General features: G+C 34.1%; 1 non-coding gene across 1 annotated transcript; it reads right to left on the minus strand.

The window, feature by feature from the left end:
* Positions 1-721: 721 nt before the first annotated feature.
* Positions 722-795, minus strand: TRNAT-AGU (transfer RNA threonine (anticodon AGU)). The gene has a single exon. It is a non-coding gene; the product is annotated as a tRNA-Thr (tRNA).
* Between the last annotated feature and the right edge of the window lie 18,260 nt (positions 796-19,055).

Below are 19,055 nucleotides of genomic sequence, written 5' to 3' on the forward strand. Positions count from 1 at the left end.
GTACCTTTGGTATACAAAATATTGTTCTCCTAAAAAACTAGAATCATTTTTCTTTTTAGTCTCTATACCCACGTCAAATATTTCTCTTTTTCATTTTCTTCACTTTTTGTCTCTAATGGCCATTGAGCAACATATAATTTGTATACTGTATTTGCTGGCCTACCTAGAACCTAAAGCTCGGATACGAAATGACCGCTCTAACCAACTAAGCTACAAGAGCCACTTCGAAAAGTATTTGAACCTTTGGTATGCAAAATATTGTTCTCCTAAACAACTAGAATCATTTTTCTTTTTAGTCTCTATACACACGTCAAATTTTTCTTTTTATTTTTCATTTTCTTCACTTTTTGTCTCTAATGGCCATTGAGCAACATATAATTTGTATACTGTATTTGCTGGCCTACCTAGAACATAAAGCTCTGATACGAAATGACCTCTCTAACTAACTAAGCTACAAGAGCCACTTCAAAAAACTATGTATGGAAGACTAAAATAACAACTAAGCTACAAGAGCCACTTCAAAAAACTATGTATGGAAGACTAAAATAATGTGTTATCTTTCACTTAAAATAGCATTTTTTTATGTTTTGTTGCCAGGAAATATGATGGATAATCCTCGACCGAATAAAATATTCTCTATTCAATGTATCATTCTAGACCTAAACAACTAATTGCTATTGTGGGGAGCAAGGTCTATTGGAAACATACTAGAGGGCACTAATGCTCTTATTGAGAGTTGAACTCAAGACCTCCCGCTTACTAAACAGGTGCTCTAACCAACTAAGCTACAAGAGCTACTTGAAACTAAAAACATACTAATTCTTGAATCGCCAAAACGAATAAACACCCAAGCAACTAGGGAAGAGAACGGAAAAGACTACTACAATACACGGTACATAGAATTGTATCATAAAATACAAACCAAAGAGATATATTTATAGGAATGAGAAAAATAAGCAAAATACTAATTTGTCTTTATAATGTAAACCCAAATCAAATAAAATTGTATTACGAAATAGATATGTTATGAAACTCTTGGAATTCAATCTAATATTAAAATTGTATTATTTTGTTTTATATAAAATGACCCTTTAGGCTAAACTTTTAGAATTCAGGCTAACAACATTGAATTTATTTGTGCTCTTGTTGAGAGTTGAACTCAAGACCTCTCGCTTGCGAAACAAGTGCTCTAACCAACTAAGTTACGAGTGCAACTTGAAAAAAATATGTATCAAAGACTAAAACGACAACCAAACAAATACTCGAACACTATATCTTAGGTTTTTGATTCCATGTTAACTTTATGAAAGGAAAAAAGAAAAACGACTAGGATATACATTGTATGTAAAATTGTATTATGAAATACATACCTAAGAGACCTATTTTGTTACACCCCGAATTTTGAGGCATCGAAAGATCGAGAGTGACTCAAATACACTATGCAATGCATGAAAATGAAAGAACAACTAACAGAAAAAACAGTTACAAAAAAATTTGTGCGAGTTTAAAACTTTACAAGCAATGTGATAAACTCGGAGCAAGAATCAAAATGTATATTTAAATATGCCTAGTTCATGTAACGAGAGAACAAGATTGGGGGAACATTGAAGAGTTCGTTCCCTTCCATTGGTATAGAGCCTATTGATTTTTATTTTGAATTAAAAGTAGTATAGTGGGTATTTGATTTCTCATATATAAGATATATGTAATATTGTTTTGTAAAATTGATTGTTTTTGGCATTAGATTTACCGATTTGTTAGACAAATGTATACGGTTAGATTCATTGTAAATTGAAAAGTGACAGCGGCGGCCATGACGACGTTCATCCATTTGCGGTACAATTTAGAGTTTTGAAAGACTAATTTTACTACATTTGGAATTGTTCCAAAAAAAATTTTAAAAAAAATCTACCTTAAGAATTATTCTAAAAGTAAAATATGTATATTTAGAATTGTTTGAATAGGAAAAGTTCTCTATTTGGAATTGTTCCAACCAGGAAATAATCCTAATTTTTTTTACATATGGAATAGTTCCATACGAGAAAGATCTCAAACCCTAATTTTATTACATATGGAATAGTTACATATCGATGTTGGGTTTTATGTCCTAAAACTCATAGTTTGTAAACAAAAACATATTCTATTTTCAATAAAGTTATTATTGTTGTTTATTCAATAAAGATTGTCATTGAATAAAGTGAACTTTACTATCATTAATCTAAATCCAATAAACTAAGAATGCTCTGGCTATAGTATGATTACTTGAACTATATGTAGAGACATAAGAGTGGATCAAGTTCAAGTATATAGTCAAAATGATCTATAGTATAAGGATAAGGCTGAGTACTTTATTCTGGGGACACTATGGATGCGGCCCACTTTTGTATATGATATAAACAATGTGATCACTAAATTGTACATGTGGAGACATGTGAGTGGGGGCGTCCTATGCAAAGAGTATTGCATAAGATCGGACCATGAAGAAAACCACTCTCACTTTATAATGTCGTTTACTGTTGAGACTGATTTTCTTTTCATTCGATAACCTAGGTAACTCGGTTTTAATCCTGAGCTAACCATGAACTCCTGTTTATTTGGAATTATCCTTAGATTTGCATGGGTGAGAGTGGCTCTAGTTCGCTGACTCAATAGGCCTCCCATTTCAGGGGTAAGACTAGGTGAATGGTTGGGGACGTGGGGTGCAAGATGGAATTCACTCCTACCCACTTTTAGGGATAGAAGAGAGGTAGTTCCCTTAAGCACTGACTCTAGGTCTTGAACAAGGGGCCCCACCCTCTCATTGGCCTGAGAGGGATTCGGTTTACTGGTTGGACCACAAACCAATTGTTCATTAGAGGATCAGTGAGGCATAAGGAACAAGAAGTAACTTTAGGGGTAAAACGGTAAATTGACCAAGCTCTAGTTACGAACAACCTGTGAAGGATCGACTTACTAATCATGGTTATATCAAATGGACAAAAATATATCTATACTGAGGGGAGTGCAACTACTAGGCTATAGTGGAGTGTCCTAGTAGTTAACGAATGTTAGTTAACTAGGTTAATGAGTTTAACAGGTTAATCTTGGATCGTTGGAGCCCATGATCTATAGGTCCATTAGGTCCCTCTGCTAGCTCATATCGGACTAAACCATAGAACAGTATGACGAGTGAGTTCGAAGTGTTCGAATTCAAATTAGGGAATATGCGCTACATATATACGATATATTTAACTGCATTTTTGTTTTATTTATGAATTGAACAAAAAGAGAGAATCTGAGATATTTAAATAAGATTTAAATATCTTAATCAATTATGTGTCTGAATTGATTGGGATTGGCATTTGAATTAATATTAAATATTAATTAAATAGTTTAAATGTTACTTTAATTTGAAATTAATTTTTCAAATTAATTGTTAAATTAAAATGAAGTTGACTTCATTTAATTGGAAAAATACATGTTAGTGGAATTTTGAGGTGTCAAAATTTGGTTTAACCAGACTTGCATGCTTGCCAAATAAACCCCACACCTTTGAGTTGAATTTTGAGTGTCAAAATTTGGTTAACTCAAACATGCATGCTTGCCACATAATCCCAAACATTTGAGTGGATTTTTGAGTGTCAAAATTTGGTGATCTCAAATTTGCATGAACATGCAAACATGACTCTTTAAATAGAGTGATCATGGTACATGGAAGATCTTCTTCTTCTAGGTGAAAAACCTTGAGAAAAAACCTCTCACAAACACTCTCTTCATATATAAAAAATCCCTCCCAAGTCTAGTCACTCACCGGATTCCACAATCCCGTTCTAAGGCCGTAGGATAGTGGAGAAGACACTAGTGGTGGTTCGAAACCGGTTCGTGAGGAAAAAGGAATTTGAACTACAAAAGGTTAGTATTCAAACTCATTAAGTTTTAATACTTATGAACATGCTAGTTATTTACTATAATTGATGTTCTAAAAGTGCCTAAGATCCAAATTGCTTCCGCATGTGTTATATTAACACCATCAATCGTAAAAATCTCGAATCCTAATTTTATTAGATTTGGAATTGGTTACCATAGGAAAGATCTTAAAATCTAGTTTTATTATATTTGGAATTGTTCCAAACATAAAAGATCTTGAAAATCAAGATATGTCTTCCATCTAAATTATTGTAATTTAATTCATTTTCAATTTCTAGGATATGCCTGACATGCCCGGTCAATTTTGATTTTTTTTTTAAATGTAATTATGCATATATTCTATGTTTTAAATTGATTGATTAAATGCATCTGGTATGTCATTTAGTTTAAAATCCTATTATAGGTTAAGCATAATCATGCATTTTAATTGTTTTTTTAAATATAAATGTTATATTTGAAATTTTTTTATTAGGTTGTTTTCTTATATAAATAAGATGATTTCTTAATTAGGATGTATTTTCCATATGCATTTGAGTATAATTGTTATGCTTGGAAATTAAATTAGGATATTTATTTCTTAAATTGAATGCATGATATTTACCTAATACCATTATGGTTTGTTATAATATAATTAGAATTTGAGTAATCTATTAAATTTAATTTTAAAGGGTTTAAAATGCTAGATTTTTAAGATTATTCCCGAAGGGAATTAGTTTTCAATAGGATCCTAAAGACAGTTTAATTCATTCATTAATCTTGTAATTAATAGTTAATTAAAGAGGAATGAATTTTAAATAAAAAATTGACTACAAGGGAACTCTGTCTAAGGAAGGTTCTGACTAGGCTAAGGTATTTAAGCTGACAGAAATGGAACACCTATACCTCGGAACCGACTTGGGAGTTGAATTAGTCAAATTTTATTTAATTTCATTAAGCAAGCTCACGATGTGATTAGTTTTTTTTAATAGTTTAAAAACTTGGCAATTCACATTAAAAGCAATCCAACCAACATAAGGGTTATGAAAGGGTAGATTGGAAACTTAGATAAATGAGATTAGTCTAATTTTTCTGAGTAATAGAAAACCCTATTTCAAAATACTTAGGTGGAGAAGGACATCTGTCAATATAAAGATATTAAGGACACATGTCAGGATATCCTACCTTCTCTATTATTGATTGACACCGTGAGATTCATGCGGGACCTCGTGGCAGCTTTTGAACCATCCCCCCACCGAAGGTGTTTGCATGAGTGAATATCAAGGTGAATCTTGAGAAAGTATTTATAGTAAATGAGAGAAGGAAATGTGTCAACATATCCTATGGTCTCCATCATTGGTTCATAACGTGAGATCCATGCGGGGCCTCATGGCGGCTTTTGGACCGTCCCCATGCGGAAGGTGTTTGCATGGGTCAATATCATGGTGAACTCTTGAGAAGGATAAGATAGTAATTATATTTCCAATACTTGACCTACCCTACGGTGGCACTTGTTGGTATAAAATTACAAGATCTAAAATGATGGGTTACATTTACGAATAGATCATTAAGGTTGTTAATGATGTTCTTGACCGAACTAATGGTAATTAAATATTATAGGAATAAGAGTTATTCTGATATAATGTTTGGTTGAGATTGTCTCAGTTTAGTGAAGGAACACTTGACCTACCCTACGGCTGCACTTGTTCTAAATCACTAAAGTACCATAGCATTAGAAATTGTTTATAGGGTTCATTTTATAAAATTGTTTGTTCTCATGCTCAAATTGAATGGATAGTTGATTGTTTGTAATTAAATAATATTTTATATATTTCAAATATAATGTTCAACATCTCCATTGTTTAATTTTCACTACTGATAAGTCATATTGAGAAAATTTTAATACTTGAAAAAATAATATTAGCACTATGATGAAAAAATAATATTGAAAAAATTATTTTGCAATGTTCTCAAGACCTATTGTCAATGTGAATCGAATTATTCAAAGAGCACATGATTGATGAATCAAAGGTGATGAGAAAGCTTTGTTCATATCTTCTAGTTGATAGGTTGGATGTCATGACTAAAAGATAAGAAAATGACAAAAAACATATGAGATGTTTAAGTCCATAGAAGCTAAATTTAGATAATTATTTAAATGATCTCCAAATTAAGTATTATAAAATTTAAGAAAAATTTTATGACCAAAGCTATTGATAGGAAATAGTTCCTAGCTTATAGTGAAAGAAATTTTCCAAATTACTCTATGGAAAAAAAACTAAATGATTTACTAGATTTTTTGTGGAGACTAGATGACACCCCTTATAGCTGATATAAGATCTACTACCAAGATTTGTTTTTCATTATACTTGATATGTAATTCTTGAAAAATACTTGATGATGTAGATGTCAGAATTTAGTGCAAACTTCTTTCTAGTTTGAATTAGTTATGGAATATATCTAATCATTTAATATTTGAAGAATATATTAGTTAGGGAATATATATTAGATATTTTAAATTTGAATAGTAGTATATTTTATTTTATTCACTAGATTTAGTTAGTTTATATTTTCCTTCTTGGTGGTAGGTATTAGGGTTTAGGGTTTAAGGTTTAGTTGATAGTACGAGAAGGACATCTGTCAATAGTACGAGAACATTGTGTACTAAAATTAGTTGATAGAAGGTGGAATTTATTTCCAACTCTCAACATAATACAATTTTGTAAAATTGTGATGTAAGAGGAGAAAACAATACTATATTAGATGTAGTCACGTATTAAAAAAAAAATTATACAGTATTATTGAACTCTTGTTACGATATGCAACCGAGATTGCATAGTGAACATGATTGCCTTCAAAATTGTCTATGAGACAATTTTTGGAATTATGGAAATGTAGTAAACTTAGTGTACAACACTTCAATAATTGTAATCAAGCATATATGCAAAGACAAATATGTTCAAAATTATGCCTAAGTGTAGGCTACTCCTAAAGAGAAACAAAATAGTATTTTATTTAATGCTAAATAGAAAAACATATTGGTATGACAAATGTAATTTTCTAAAGAAGTTCATAGAAGGACATACACTTATAATAAGGTGAGATATGTTAGACGAACACGACTCTCCACAATGGTATGATATTGTCCACTTTGAACATAAGCTCTCATGGCTTTGCTTTGGGCTTCCCCAAAAGGCCTCATAACAATGGAGTTAGTATTCCTCACTTATAAACCCATGATCATTCCCTAAATTAGTGGACGTGGGACTTCCATCATAGTCCCATCATCCAACAAGATAGTGTTAATTAAATAGTTCCAAGTGGAGACCTTAATAGTTAACCAAAGTTGTTAACAATTTAATTTCGCTTGAGAGTCAAGTGGATCCTAGTCATTAATTCGATAAGTCTCATCGTAGTGGGGGAATTATGAGATGATTCAATCCTACTAAAATTCAAATTGTCATGTTAGATGACCAATTTAAGGACTTATTACCCTCAAAATAGTTATGAGGGATGATGACGAAGGATAAATATTTTAAAGTCATAAAATCCAGAGATTTGTAGATATTCTTGATGTGGTTAAACTCATACGATATGAATTGACCTACAAAAGGAAAATTATGTATAGATAAGAAGATATAGATCTTCAAAACAGGACTCATGACAAAGAGTTGAACTTAGTGGGAGAAAGTAGCTAGAAGTAGACTTTCTCTCCTATTGTAATTCTAGAGTCGATTATTATTCTATAATTCATTTTTGTATATATAAGATATGTTAAATAAATATTTAGAATTCTTTTTGTGAAAAGAAATCTAAGAGGATACATCTGCACATATTATTATATGGATTTATTATTAAAATTCAAAAGCAAAATATTTGCTAAAGGAGTAAAAGTTGATTTATGAAATGAATTTAACCTATAGATTTTTGAATTGAAGGTTTGATAACCTTTAATTTTAAATAAATTGTAATGAGCTTGTGAAAACAAGAAAATTACTAATTGATGAGTGGATTTCTCAATTTTTTTTAGATTGGAGACATATTACTCCTTATGAATTGATGTGATCTTTCACTCTACCCTAAATAGATTTGGAATAATTTTGTATCTCCTAAAAATAGAGATTTAAGGATAAATGTCAATATTGACATGACAAAATTGTCAAATATTTGATGCAAGACTTCAAAGAATGATAATATCATTGAAATATGAAGTCAGAGGAATAGTATCCTAAGTAACCTCAAATGTTGAGAGTATGATTAATTATTTTTCCTGAGTGGGAGATAATTAATGCATAGATGAGAATTAACCTTAAATATATAGTTAATTAAATTATATTAGTTAAACTAATGTATGACCTGAAAAATTAAAGTTTTCTCAAAGTATCCATGGATAATGAGAATTTTTTTATTGGGTATGGAGTTAAAGATTTGATCTTTAAGTGATACACTAGTTACATAAATTTAGAAAATTTAGGTTAAGATCAATTTTACCTTAGATTGTGAAGTATGGTATACGGAACATTTTTTACTTTTAAAGCAACAAAATGACTGGTATGACTATAATAAAATCTTTTGATTTTATTGTTTAGAATAAAATCTTAAGAAAAAGAAAAAAAAAGGGGAACTAAGCCATTTGGAAATAGCAAATGGTGCCCCGGCTAAGATTTGGACCACAATTTCAAATTTGGATTCAGCAACTAGCAACTGATACCCTTGACGTTCCCGTGCATCTACCATGACATACCTACATTACCAACTTATCTTGAATTGCTTATAAGAGTGAAAACTATCCACACAAACCAACACCATTTTTTGTAGCATGCTTTTTCCTTACTCACATGCTTCCTAAGATGTAATCACATACCTAAAATTTGGACCTTGGGAATCCAAATTTGGCATCTGATGGCCCCCACAATTTCTTGCATCTTCAATGATATGGTCACATTAGTTACTTGTTTTGAATTGCTCTTAGGAGTGAAAACTATCTCTAAAAATCATGTTGCCTACTTTGGTGCTTCAAGCATAAGACTCAAAAGTTAAGCGTGTTTAGTTTCGAACAATATCATGTTTGGCTACCTCTTGAAATTTTCTTAACAAACATGTGGGTAAAGACAAAATATGCTAAAAACAACTCATGTTGATCGGCATATTGAATCGGCCTAAAGGGCAATTCTCACCCATGTAAATTAAAGGACAAGCCCTCACAGGTAGGAGTTCATAACTCACTCAGGATTAAGATCGACTCGCACATAATCATCGTGTGAAATATTAATCTTCTCAATTAACGGATTTATAAAGAGAGATTAATCATTTCTTGGTTCAGTCTTATACAAACTCATTGTATAGGGTACCCCCACCTACATGTCTCCACATGAACGATTTGAATCAAATCATTTGTAACAATTACAAAGTGTCGTATCAATAGTGTTACCAGGATAAGACATCCAACTTTATCCATATACTATAGACTCTTTAGGTTATTACTTGAACACGATCCTCTTGTATGTCAACCAAATACTGTTCAAGATTACATTAATAACCTTTGATTTTCATACCATGGATAACAATTAAATTATAAATAAAATAATAAAAATTATTGTTAAAAACCTAAATAATTAATTACGAGGCTTTAAGGCATAAATCCCAACAAATATGACATGTATTAAGTGACAACTATATGTACGTAGTCTAGAAAAACGCCTCAAGTCGACAATTCCTCTCTGACTTCTAAGCTCCCGAGAACCCTATCGCCACGATCGGTAGCTTCACAGACCTGAAAAAGAAATGTAAATAAGAATGAGTATAAATATATTCAGTAAGCAACATACTTATAGGCTCTTATCGCATCCATGTCATAGTAGGGAACCACCAACTTACTTTATAGGCTCTAGAGTTTCAACAATCTTGGTACACACACCTGGGCAGAAGATTTAACCTTCGTAGCGGTATCCGACGTCTAAGGATGAGGCGCTATGACATATAACTTTGTACCAGGTGAGGAACATGGTGAGTGCCAGCCTGCTCGTCGTCCATGGAGGAGTGAACAGGCGAACCTGTCGCACAGGCCATGAGATCGCCCAAGGTTGGGGCGTGCTACTTTCTGATACAAGCCAGCTTGACAAGTTATTGATGGTGTTAACATAAAACATGCGGAAGAAATTTGGATCTTAGGAACTCTTAGAACATCAATTATAGTAAATAACTAGCTTGTTCATAAGTATTAAAACTCAAGGTATTTGAGTACTAACCTTTTGTAGTTCAAATTCCTTTTTCCTCATGAATCGGTTTCGAACCACCACTAGTGTCTTCTCCACTATTCTCCGGCCTTAGAATGAAATTGTGTAATCCGATGAGTGACTAAACTTGGGAGTGATTTAGTATATATGAAGAGAGAGTTTGTGAGAGTTTTTCCCAAGGTTTTTCAAAGGGAGAAGTTCCATGTACCTTGATCACTCTGTTTATAGAGTTATGTTTGCATGTTCATGTAAATTTGAGATCGCCAAATTTGACACTCAATATTCCACTCAAATGTTTGGGATTATGTGGCAAGCATGCAAGTTTGAGCTCACCAAATTTTGACACTAAAAATAATACTAAAATTTGTGGGGTTTATTTGGCAACCATGCAAGTTTGGTTAAACCAAATTTTGACACCTCAAAATTCCATTGACTCAAACATGGATTTTTCCAGGAGTGAAGACAACATTTTGACTTTCTTCATTTTAATTCGATAACTAATTTGAAATTATTATATTAAAGGATTAATTAAACTATTTAATTAATATTTATTATTAATTCAAATGCCAATCCCAATCCCAATCAATTCCGACACATATTTCATTAAAATATTTAAATCTTATTTAAATATCTCAGATTCTCTCTTTTTGTTTAATTCGTAAATAAAACAAAAATACGGTTAAATATATATATATGTAGCGTATATTCCATAATTTGAATTCGAACACTTCGAACCCACTCGTCACCTGTTCTATGGTTTAGTCCGATATGAGCTAGCAGAGGGACCTAATGGACCTATAAATCATGGACTCCAACGATCCAAGATTAACTGGTTAAATTCATTAACCCTTTTAACCAACACTCGTTAACTACTAGGACACTCCACTATAGCCTAGTAGTTGCACTCCCCTCACTATATATATATTTCTGTCCATTTGATATAACCATGATTAGTAAGTCGATCCTTCACAGGTTGTTGGTAACTAGAGCTGGGTCAATTAACCGTTTTACCCCTGAAGTTACTTCTTGTTCCTTATGTCCCATTGATCCTCTAATGAAAAATTGGTTTATGATCCAACCACCGAATCCCTCTCAGGCCAATGAGAGGGTGGGGCCCCTTGTTTAAGACCTGAAGTTAGTACTTAAGGGAACTACCTCTCTTCTATCCCCAAAAGTGGGTAGGAGCGAATTCCATCTTGCACCCCACGTCCCTAGCCTATTGAGTTGACGAACTCGAGCCACTCTCACCCATGCCAATCTAAGGATAATTTCGAATAAACAGGAGTTCATGGTTAGCTCAGGATTAAGATCGAGTTACCTAGGTCATTGAATGAAAAGAAAATCAGTCTCAACAGTAAACGACATTATAAAGTGAGAGTGATTTTCTTCATGGTCCGATCTTATGCAATACTCATTGCATAGGACGCCCCCACTCACATGTCTCCGCATGTACAATTTAGTGATCACATTGTTTATGTCATATACAAAAGTGGACCGCATCCATAGTGTCCCCAAGATAAGGTACTCAGCCTTATCCCTGTACTATAGATCATTTTGACTATATACTTGAACTTGATCCACTCTTATGTCTCTACATATAGTTCAAGTACTCATACTATAGCCAGAGTATTCTTAGTTTATTGGATTTAGATTAACGATCGTAAAATACACTTTATTCAATAACAATCTTTACTGAATAAACATCAATGATAACTTTATTGAAAATAGAATATGTTTTTATTTACAAACTATGAGTTTTAGGACATAAAACCCAACAACCCGCATGATCAACATAGGATGGACCCACCATGCAGAATAGTCAATCTACCACTGAGTATCACAATCCTAACCAATGTAACACCTCGCTTGATGGTATTGTACAAGAGTGGAAAGGTGAGTGGAAACTACTTGAACGCCATACCAGCTACTATCAGTTTAGAAATCTTTCTTCTACATCCCGAGGTACTAAGGTGGCCTTCTAGGTCTCAAGGGTGGTTAGGCGGTCTTGGTAGGGACTCAAGTCTCCACTCTCATAATTCCTGACTCCTTGAGTCTTTCATGGTTCGGGGTTGTAGGTTCTCACCGTCTAATCATCCCTCATGATTCCACTTAACAACAACCATGTTTATGCACTCTGCGTATAAATTTCATATTTTGTGTCATGTGCTACTACCATGGAACCCTTCACAATCTTTCACGAACTTTTTCCAAACTTTGGTGCATAACATGTGCTATCCAACTAATCAATAGAGTTTATATTCTTCTTGAGACCAGAAATACATCTAAACTTCTTTAATGTCTTGATTTCTTATTGTAGTTTGTATGCTGTCGCAACCCCCCGTGACTTACGACAACGCACAAATGCACAAAGTGATTTAAATATGAAATAAAGAAAATCCTTAAATTCCAATAAAGTTTTTGGACGACAAACAACAAAACACATGAAAGTTTGGAAATAAATTTTGAAAGTATCCAAACACAAAATAAAGACTAGATTGACGCCCCCGGACAACCCGTTCCTCTGTGACAATCCCCGTCTCCATCACGCCCGCCCTTGATCGACGCCTCGCGCTCCTGAAAAAGGAAAATATAGCAAGGATGAGTATAAAAATTATACTCAGTAAGACACCTACTTGTAGGCTCTCTTCGAATCTTAATTTAACAGGGTCGGCCGGTCCGGTTCGGCTCGGCTCGGCTCGCGTTTGCAGTTTGGCTTGGCTTTGCAAGTGACATGTGTTGTCGCCTCGCTGGAGCTGCGTTGCTCCAGCCGACGGTCGACGCGTGTCCGGCGCCTGTCACGCCACCCTTCGCCACTCGCCGACCGACCTCTTTTGTTTTTTTTTTCTTTTTCTTCTCTGTCCTCTGAAATCCGTAACACAGTCCCCTTTTCCGATTTTCATATCTTTTAATCTGTAGATCGAATCAATATGATTTCTTAGGCAAAATTCTAGATCATGTTACGGGGTACATCGTAGTATTGTTTTGTAATTTTTTCTTGACTATCGGACGAGTTAAGAGCGTCGAAAGTTCACTCACCGTTCTCAGACGATTCTCGGATCTCCGCCTTCGGGTTGAGGTCTTGGCCAAACTTCTTCACTGATCGTGCATAGAGTTGTTCCTAGGTGAATATTTTAGCATTTTAGGACTCGATTCACATAGGAAAAGCTCAGATCTGAGAAATGTCGTTCATAACCTTACCTCGTGAAATGTTCTTGGGTCTTGACGGAGCGTCGGCCTCACTAACCTCTCAATCCTTGTACAAGTCTCTTCCGAAGGTGGATTCCGACTGTGGTCCGTTAAACTTCACGGTTGACTCCTCTCAAAGTTCTCTCTAACTCTTTTTTTCTTTTTCAGGGGGTGTGACGGGGATATCCTTGGACCCCTATTAGGGCTGGAGGGGAAAAATGACATTTTTGCCCCTCAGTTGACTTAGCCCCCCCCCCCCCCCCCCCTTTTTTTCTTTGTGTTACAAACTCTCCCCTCCTTAGGAACTTTCGTCCCCGAAAGTAGCTATCTCTTGGAAGAGTTCGGGATAAGCTTTCCTCACAACCTCTTCTTGTTCCCATGTTGCCTCTTCCTCACGATAGTTACCCCATGAGACCTTTACCAAGGGAATATCTTTGTTGCGCAACCGCCTAGTGTCTCAAGCAAAAATTCTGCTAGGCTTCTCCTCGTAAAACAGATCTTCCTGAAGGGGAAGCATCTCATGCTCGATTACATGAGTATGGTCTGGAGTGTACTTTTGCAGCATGGATACGTGAAACACATTGTGCACGACGGCAAGGTTTGGTGGCAGGGCAATTCTGTAACTAGCTTGCAGCCTTTTTTTCTTTTGTACAAAAGATCATAGTCGATTGTACCTTTGACATATCTCAAGATCCGTCGAGCTGCATCCAAATGAGGTTTCTTTGGACTTTGCATGTACCGACTCATAACCCCAACTGCAGAAGAAATATCAGGCCGAGTTAAAGTTAGATGCACTCTACATAGAACACCATTTTAACTGCTGTTTATCTTATAAATAGAACACCATCACCATTGTTATCCAACAAGACACCCTTTGAAGCACAATACAAAGAACCACATACATTTCACCATCTTAAAGTTTTTGGTTGTAAGTGTTATGCAAATGTAGTACACACCCTAAGCAAAAATTTGAACCTCGGGCAATTCCTTGTGTTTTTGTAGGATATCCTTGTGGTCACAAAGGTTACAAGTTGTGTGACATGCAATCTAAGATTTTTTTTTTTATCAGTCATGATGTTCAATTTTGTGACGATGATTTTCCTTTTTCATCAGCTTCACAAACTTTGACGTAGCTCCTTCAACTCCCATTTTACCACTTCATGATTCATCCTACTCAAACATCCATTCTAGTCCTCCCCCACCTTCTATTCCTTCACCTACTACTTTGTTGTCTCCTCCGCCTTCTATTCCTTCTCCAGATACACCCACTAATTCTAATCTTATCCCACCTGATACATCAGTTCCACTCTGACGTTCTACTCGTACAAAACAGCCTCCAGCTTGTTATAATGATAATGAGATGTCTTCTGGAGCCAATCATTTAACCTCTAGCTCAAGTCTGAACATTGGCACCAGGTATCCCTTTCATGATTACTTTTCATTCTCTCGTTTTTCTCCTACTCAACGTGGTTTTCTAGCTCTTATTACAGTCCAGACAGAACCTAAAACCTATGATGAGGCAGTTGGCGACCCATTATGGCAGCAGGCTATGAATGATGAAATTGCAGCCTTGGAACATAATCATACTCGGTCTCAAAGAAATTCAACATCTCAAGACTAGTTTAATCGAGAAATTCCTTATCAAAGATTTAGGGAATTTGAAATATTTTCTAGGCATTGAATTTTCTAGGTCTAGAAAAGAAAATTTTATCTCCCAAAGGAAGTATGCTCTAGACATTTTTCAAGACACAGGTCTAACAGGAGCACGTCCAGAAAGATTTCCTATGGAGCAAAATCTGAAACTTTCTTTAACAAAAGGGGAGAAGTTGAATGATCCAAGTAAATACAAACGGTTGATTGGCAGATTAACATATTTAAATTGCTAGGCCTGACATAGTGTATTCAGTTCGTATGCTTAGTCAATTTATGCATGAACCAAGAAAACCACATTGGGAGGTAGCTCTTCGAGTTCTGAGATACCTCAAAGGTACTCCTAGTCAAGAACTTGTACTACCATCTGAAAACAACTTAAGATTACAAGCATATTGTGATTCAGACTGGGGCGGTTGTCGAACTTCCAGATGATCAATTTCTTGGTTCTGCATTTTCCTTGGAAATTCAATTATTCATTGGAAGTCTAAAAAACAAATCAATGTGTCCAGATCATCAGCAGAAGCTAAGTATCATCAAACCATGTTATTCATGAAAGTACGAAACACATAGAAATAGATTGTCATATAGTTCGAGAAAAATTACAAGCTAGAATCATCAAACCATGTTATGTTTCGACTAAAATGCAATTGGCGTATATTTTCACTAAAAATTTGGGAAGACGTCAGTTCGATTTTTTGAAAGATAAGTTCGGTGTGATTGACAGCCACTCTCCAACTTGAGGGGGAGTATTAAGATATAATATTAGGAGAATATATTATAATAATTAGTGTTGGAATATATCTTATACATTCTTAATTAATATTTTTTTTATTTTATGATTTGATTAGTAGTATATTTTATTTGACTCTCAAGATTTAGTTAGTTAATATTTTCCCTTAATTTTAGGTATTAGTCGGTAGCTTGTATCCTATTTAAACATTGTGAATATTAATGAAGATGTAACTTTCTGTCCCAATTCTATTTCTCATTCTTTAACATAACTCCAAGTCAGAAATAGAACGGGCCTAATTACTTACAAAAGAAACAAGAACAAGAAAAGAAAGAGTGTGGTGTCCTAGCATATCAAGGACACGATAAAGAGCCTACAAGTAGGCTACTTGCTGAGTCTTGTACTCCTTCCTTATTTTGCATTTTTTTTTAGGTAATAAGGAGCTAGTCGAGGTTGGGAGCGGACTCCGAAGCAGGTGTCATAGACAAGCCTCACCCGTCGTCTTCAACCCATTTGTTTTGAAATATTTTGTGTTCGTTCCTTATTCGGTGTTTTAACTATTATGTTGTGTTTTAATTACTCATGTATGAACACTGTTTTGTTTTAAGTAATGTTATGTTTTAAATACTGTTTGTTTTATTTCGTGAAAGTTTACTCACCTTTTTGGAGTATCGAGTCAGACCGGTCCTTACATATGATGACCAGATAAAAGCCTCGTTGGGCTAGGTCATGAAACACTATGAAAATTAGTCTAGGTGAAGGACCCGAACGACCATAACATAAAATTAATTTTCATATTATAGTTTTACTTTTTTAATTAAAAATTTTAGAGAGAAATAGCAGTTTCAATCATATATTTTTCGATTTAAAAAATAACAGTTATCAATGTTCTATTTTTATTATAAACTATTTAACAACAGTAAAAAAAAATAATTAATAAAAGAATTAATTAATAATAACTAATCCCTTCCCTCTCCCAATACCTACCACCCTAAAATACTCAACTAACTTCTTCTCACAAAACCATATGTTACAAAAAAAGAAAAGAAAGAATTAGAAATACAAACAAATGGGTTAGTTTATTTATTTATTTATTTTTGGGTTATTACCGTATCAACGGTTATCTTCCATTACACTCCTTTTCAACTGTAAAGAGTGAAACAAATCATGCACAAACAAATGTGTTCATACCCATCTCTTTTTCTCTCCCATTTCAACCACATGAGTTTATTTTCAACACTTGCACTTTCTCTCTTAATTTCATTATTCTTTGCTAACCAAGTGACTACCATCGAAGGATCATTCCTCCAAAACCCAAAGATTATGGTCAAGATAACAAATGCTCTAAAATCTAAAAATCAGCTCGCTGTTCACTGCAAATCAAGCAATGATAACTTGGGAGTCCACATGCTGACTCCTTTGGCCAGCTACGACTTCAATTTTCGTCCAAACTTATGGGGCACAACATTTTTTTACTGTTCCTTCCAATGGCCTAGCTCGTTTCATTACTTCAATGTCTACATAGATAAGAGAGATAGAGATAATTGTGAAAGTATGCTATGTTCGTGGCATATGAGTGAGGAAAATGTCTGTATGTTCAACTATAAAACCGATAATTATGATATTTGCTACAACTGGTCAGGCAAAAAATTCATGTATCCATAAATTTGAAAGTTTGATTTTAATATTTAAATAAATAAATATTTTTGATATGTTGTTTATCTGGGATTACTATTATTTTTTTATTTTTAAAGCTTGACATGATTAGTACGAGTGAAATATAAACGATGTTAATTACCTATCGACATAAATTATAATATGAACATTTGTTAACTTATTTTGGTCACGATTGATAATCAAAACAACTATATCAGATGGGACATTGCATTAGAAGGATTTTGAGGTAGGGTAAAGGTGAGGTAGAGCCTTAGGCTTGGCCTAGAGTAAAGGCAAGTCGGTTAGAGTTGTTACATGTATGATTGAACAAAGTTTAGTTTCTATATAAGTCATGTTCGGTTAGTGACCAACCTTGTCTAAAGTCTAATGTAGCCATAAAGTCAGGCAAAAAAAAGATTTTTCATGAGTGTGACAAAATCGTGACGTTGTATGGTTGAAAATGTACGACTGTGACAATATTGTAAAATGCTAACACAATGTACAGGGAGGTCCATCGAATCAAGTTCACAACCAATTATTATTAGAAGACAGTCACGGGGTAGTAGTCCCATTTATTTTAGTTCCCAACTTTGGGAGAAATTAATAGAAAATGTTGGGTTTATATAAGGAAATGATAAAACAAATATATGATACAAAAGGCACTTTACATCATGTCATAAGGTAATAATATATACATTTTCCTTGAGAAATGACATATTAGAGGAGGAAAATACGGACTTACCCTAAGAAGGCATTTCGCAACTCGATCGTAGACGGTAAAATAACAATTTAAAGGGTCATTATTTTTTTAAACAAATTGAGAACGAGGAGTTTCCAAAATTTCTAAACCATTTTAGATTATAAAGAACAATAAACGGGGTTTGTCAAATAGTTATCAAATTGTTGTGTCATTTAATGAAAGAAAGTAAGAACTATTTCAAATGAACCCTATGTAGCTGATCTAGATTTCTTCGTGGTGGTTTGGTTTAAGGTTTTGTTTACGACGCTTATGAATGAAATAATTATGTTTGGTGTAGTATGGAAAATGTTATAAGAAAGAGAAGACCAATTCATCTTAGGATCATGTATTCATGATACGTAGATGTACGACAAAGAGACTAGTAAAGAGTTAACCAATTCATCTTGGGATCATGTATAAAACTGTGATTGATAAATACGATTTGGGGAGCCAAGTGATGGGATATGATGTAACACCCCAAAAAAAATAAAGGAAATTAGCTCCAAAAATAACAAGCGCCCCATGTAAGATCCAAAGGATTCAAGGACTTGAAATTAAGAGGATCAAGCAAGTATGCTCTAGACATTTTTCAAAGAAATTCAACATCTCAAGACTTGTTTACTCGAGAAATTCCTTATCAAAGATTTAGGGAATTTGTAATATATTATAGGCATTCATTTTTCAAGACACAGGTCTTACAGGAGCATATCCAGAAAGATTTCCTATGGAGCATAATTTGAAACTTTCTTTAACAGAAGGGGAGAAGTTGAATGATCCAAGTAAATACAGACGGTTGATTGGAAGATTAATATGTTTATCCGTTACTAGGCCTGACATAGTGTATTCAGTTCGTGTGCTTAGTCAATTTATGCATGAACCAAGAAAACCACATTGGGAGGCAACTCTTCGAGTTCTGAGATACATCAAAGGTATTCCTGGTCAAGGACTTGTACTACCATCTGAAAACAACTTA

The sequence above is a fragment of the Cucurbita pepo genome, chromosome 12 (genome assembly GCF_057944985.1).
Source record: "Cucurbita pepo subsp. pepo isolate OVF chromosome 12, ASM5794498v1, whole genome shotgun sequence".
NCBI classification, from domain to species: Eukaryota; Viridiplantae; Streptophyta; class Magnoliopsida; order Cucurbitales; family Cucurbitaceae; genus Cucurbita; species Cucurbita pepo.